The 5,000-nt window shown below is 51.9% G+C and overlaps 3 non-coding genes across 3 annotated transcripts in view; all 3 read right to left on the reverse strand.

Annotated features, from left to right (window-relative positions):
• Window positions 1-873, reverse strand: part of LOC141444011 (large subunit ribosomal RNA) — a 3,937-nt gene extending 3,064 nt beyond the window's left edge. Inside the window, exon 1 of the ribosomal RNA XR_012453116.1 lies at window positions 1-873. This exon is cut by the window's left edge and continues 3,064 nt beyond it. This is a non-coding gene — a ribosomal RNA (large subunit ribosomal RNA).
• A 445-nt stretch (window positions 874-1,318) lies between these two features.
• On the reverse strand, window positions 1,319-1,475 carry LOC141444014 (5.8S ribosomal RNA). Its single transcript, XR_012453119.1, has one exon. It is a non-coding gene; the product is annotated as a 5.8S ribosomal RNA (ribosomal RNA).
• Window positions 1,476-1,940: 465 nt separating this feature from the next.
• Window positions 1,941-3,848, reverse strand: LOC141444003 (small subunit ribosomal RNA). The gene has a single exon (XR_012453109.1). It is a non-coding gene; the product is annotated as a small subunit ribosomal RNA (ribosomal RNA).
• Between the last annotated feature and the right edge of the window lie 1,152 nt (window positions 3,849-5,000).

Here is a 5,000-nt window from a genome sequence, read left to right on the forward strand (position 1 = left end):
GGTCCTGCGAGTGCCCGAAACTGAATCATCGCAGACTGAGACGCGCACAGTCCGAGACACACGGCTGCGACAACAATCTCGACGCACCGACGTCCGCGCAAAGGCAGAACTTCGATAGCGTCGAACAATTTGCGTCGGGCCGGACGCGCGTGAACGCGTGCGCGTTTCATCGTAATACCGTCAGACGGCCGGCCGGCAACCGCCAGGTCCAACCGTTACCTTTGAGGGTACCGATTGGGCTCCGAAGCGACGCTTAGGCCGACATCTAACGGGTCGCGATGTATTACTAAGAGAGAAGTGCACGCCGTCCGCGAACGTCGACGGACGCGACCCGTGCCGCTCGTACACCGTGAGGCGACAAATGGCATCGAGGCGCGCGCCCGTACGCCGCGGAATGACGATGAATCTCCCCGTTCGTTCATTCGAGTTTCGCAGGTTTACCCCTGAACGGTTTCACGTACTCTTGAACTCTCTCTTCAAAGTTCTTTTCAACTTTCCCTCACGGTACTTGTTCGCTATCGGTCTCGCGGTAATATTTAGCCTTAGATGGAGTTTACCACCCACTTAGGGCTGCACTCTCAAGCAACCCGACTCTGAGGAGAGTCCCTCTCGTCGCCGCCCTCCGTCGCTACGGGCCTGGCACCCTCTACGGGAAAACGGCCCCGTTCAAGACGAACTTGGACAGGAGTCGCGGCGACGAGAAAGCGGAACCTCCCGAACACCACATCTCCCGCGACCAGTTACGACCGCGGGATTCAGTGCTGGGCATATTCCTGTTCGCTCGCCGCTACTAAGGAAATCCTTGTTAGTTTCTTTTCCTCCGCTTACTAATATGCTTAAATTCGGCGGGTGATCCTCCCTGATCTGAGGCCAACGATAAAAAATGGAGGCAGACACGATATCCGGTCAGCGCTACGACGACGACGCAGGCGCGCTGGGCGGCGGCGACGGCGTCGATGCGCTCTTCGGACGTCGAGTCCGCCTACGTGTGGCGTTTGCGGCGTGCCGTTATAACGTCAGCGCGACCGTCACGATGGCGACGCTTTACAACCCCACCATAATGTTACTCACAGTGTTGTGTGTGCGCCGTACGCGAGTCGCACTGACGCGCAGTACGAATACAGCGTAACAGCACGCCATACCATTTATATAATATTTGAACGGACGCACAGTGCAACAGAATCGCCCAGCGCGAACCGCCATTAGCTCTCCGTCGTCGAAAACACACCAAACATACCATCGCTGATATATTAATGTGTAATTCCATTAACGCGAGCAATGTGACAGCAACAATATAAATATCGTCTATTTATGCAGCCGGCCCTCAGACAGGAGTGGTCCTGGATGTGTCTCCACGGACCGCAATGTGCGTTCGAATTGTCGATGTTCAAATGTGTCCTGCAGTTCACACTATGACGCGCAGTTAACTGCGTTCTTCATCGACCCGCGAGCCAAGTGATCCACCGTCCAGGGTAATAGTTTCATCACCTCCGTGGTTTACCTGTATATAATATGTAAAAAAAAAAAAAAAAAAAATTTTAATTTTCTTCCATGCAGAAAAAAAAAAAAAAAAAATACATACACCGCACTCCGCGTGCGCCTCGGGGGCGCTTCGGACGGTTGACGTTCGCTCTAGAGCGCGTACGCATCGCGACGAACGGGGCGCGGGTTTGTGCCCCGTCCTGTCTAGCGACACGCCGCGCGTCTGACGCGACGCGAGCTCGGGCAGCGCCCGCTCTCTCCCGCCGGAAGCGCGCGCGGGAAGCGCTCGCCGAAACACGCACGTCCTGGAGACACACAACAGTGTTATAATAATGTATAACAACTGAATAGTGTGTGTCCATAACGCGCGTGCTTCTCTCATTATATCGGATTATGTTAAGGTATACGCGTGCGACGTCGTCGTCGTGTTAACAACAAACAAGAGGCGCGCAATACGTTAATGATCCTTCCGCAGGTTCCCCTACGGAAACCTTGTTACGACTTTTACTTCCTCTAAATGATCAAGTTTGGTCAACTTCCCAGCAACGCCGACGGCCGTGAGGCCACCGCGTGTCGGTCCGAAGACCTCACTAAATCATTCAATCGGTAGTAGCGACGGGCGGTGTGTACAAAGGGCAGGGACTTAATCAACGCGAGCTTATGACTCGCGCTTACTAGGAATTCCTCGTTTATGGGGGATAATTGCAAACCCCAATCCCCAGCACGAAGGAGTTTCAACGGGTTGCCCGGGCCTCTAGGCCAAGGAGAACATGCTGATTCCTTCAGTGTAGCGCGCGTGCGGCCCAGGACATCTAAGGGCATCACAGACCTGTTATTGCTCAATCTCGTGCGGCTCGAAACCGCCGGTCCCTCTAAGAAGAATTTTAATACGTCGCCAGTGAGTTGCACGACCGCGAACGATCGCGCGCACCTAAATGGCGACGCCTATTTAGCAGGCTAGAGTCTCGTTCGTTACCGGAATTAACCAGACAAATCGCTCCACCAACTAAGAACGGCCATGCACCACCACCCACCGAATCAAGAAAGAGCTGTTAATCTGTCAATCCTTCCGGTGTCCGGGCCTGGTGAGATTTCCCGTGTTGAGTCAAATTAAGCCGCAGGCTCCACTCCTGGTGGTGCCCTTCCGTCAATTCCTTTAAGTTTCAGCTTTGCAACCATACTCCCCCCGGAGTCCAAAATCTTTGGTTTCCCGGAAGCTGCCCGCCGAGCCATTGTAGTAACGTCGGCGGATCGCTAGATGACATATTTACGGTTAGAACTAGGGCGGTATCTAATCGCCTTCGAACCTCTAACTTTCGTTCTTGATTGATGAAAACACCTTTGGCAAATGCTTTCGCTGATGTTCGTCTTGCGACGATCCAAGAATTTCACCTCTAACGTCGCAATACGAATGCCCCCAGTTATCCCTATTAATCATTACCTCGGAGTTCTGAAAACCAACAAAATAGAACCGAGATCATATTCTATTATTCCATGCACGAAATATTCAAGCAGCATTTTGAGCCCGCTTTGAGCACTCTAATTTGTTCAAAGTAAAATTGTCGGCCCACCTCGACACTCACTGAAGAGCATCGCGATAGGATTTTGATATTGAACCGGCGTTTGACCGCCGGCTCACCGACGATATGCTCCGCAAACGTGTCAGTATCACCGCGGATGCGGTGCACCGACAGCGCGCAGCACAAATGCAACTACGAGCTTTTTAACCGCAACAATTTTAGTATACGCTATTGGAGCTGGAGTTACCGCGGCTGCTGGCACCAGACTTGCCCTCCAATTGTTCCTCGTTAAAATATTTAAAGTGTACTCATTCCGATTACGAGGCCTCGTAAGAGTCCCGTATCGTTATTTTTCGTCACTACCTCCCCGTGCCGGGAGTGGGTAATTTGCGCGCCTGCTGCCTTCCTTGGATGTGGTAGCCGTTTCTCAGGCTCCCTCTCCGGAATCGAACCCTGATTCCCCGTTACCCGTGACAACCATGGTAGTCGCAGAAACTACCATCGAAAGTTGATAAGGCAGACATTTGAAAGATGCGTCGCCGGTACTGGACCGTGCGATCTGCAAAAGTTATCCAGATTCATCAAAATGTTACGACTTCGGACGCGAGGCCCTCCGCCGATTGGTTTTGATCTAATAAAAGCACTCATCCCATCACTGGTCAGAGTTCTGATTGCATGTATTAGCTCTAGAATTACCACAGTTATCCAAGTAACTGAGTAAGATCTAAGGAACCAAAACTGATATATTGAGCCATTCGCGGTATCGCCTTAATACGGCTTGCACTGAGACATGCATGGCTTAATCTTTGAGACAAGCATATAACTACTGGCAGGATCAACCAGGGAGCTGTCGTTGCGAACAATTCGTTAAAATTGTCGAACACACGCGTCCGCCGAACTTGACGGGGGGAGAGAGAGAGGTTGGCCGCCGAGCGATTGGCCCGACGACGCCCCAACTCGCCCCGCGCACACAGTTCTACGAGCATGACGCCGCGCCCGTCTCGTCTCTTAGTCTGAGAGCGAGCGCGACGTGCCGTTTGTTATTTTATTCTATCAAAAACAATCGCCCAACACGCGTGTCAACACGGTGGATTATCGCTTTTGTTAGTTTTTGTGGCGCAGGCACGGTATTAGCGCGCCAACGCCACGAGCGCGTTTGTCAGCGCCCAAAAATGAACATTCCTCGACTACCAGGCACATATATAAATCACGACACGTCCGTAAAGACGACTAGTATTACTTTTGACACAGTCGCGGATAAGGCACGACGCTCGGCAATAGAGAGCACATTCGAAAACACCCGCAGCCGCTCGAACCGACAATTACCGTGTCGGGCGTCGCACGTGAAGACAACGCAGCCACACAAAACCATCGCTTGGCCCCTACGACCAGTGCGTACGGGGGGGACACGGGGACGTGGTGCGTTTGCCAGTACGTACGATCCGACGTTCAATCGGTATTGTACGATCATCGTAGGGCGTGTTTAAAGTCTCGCCCCAGCGAGGGGGCTCGACCCGACGCGCGATCTCTGCGCGCTATCACCCGAGATTACAACAATCAAGTCTAATCGTGAACAAGCCACGAATTAGCCCGATCGTCGTATTGTGATGATAACGCAGGATCGCAAGCGTCCAAGTTTTATATATATTGCTGATTGTCAGTCACGTCGCCATGTCGGTATTGCTACCCAAAACGACGTCTCAGCTCGCATTACATCAATCATTAGACAACTATCAAATAGTCTGATCTATCTGTCTATCTCTTCATTCTCCCTTTTTCTGGCGGCCGGCTGATATGGTTTTTTTTTTGTTTGTTTGTTTTGTTGTATATGTTGGCGCGCGGCCCGGCAGAGCAGAGCTCGAGCAACCAACCACACATTCCAAATCAAAGCACCTTTTTACTTTAAAAAATAAAGTAACAAAATACTTATATCGGTTGTGTGGTCCCCACGCTCGCTCTTCGCTTATTTATCTGCGCGCGCGCCGCACAAATACACAC

This window comes from Choristoneura fumiferana, chromosome 28, assembly GCF_025370935.1.
Source record: "Choristoneura fumiferana chromosome 28, NRCan_CFum_1, whole genome shotgun sequence".
NCBI classification, from domain to species: Eukaryota; Metazoa; Arthropoda; class Insecta; order Lepidoptera; family Tortricidae; genus Choristoneura; species Choristoneura fumiferana.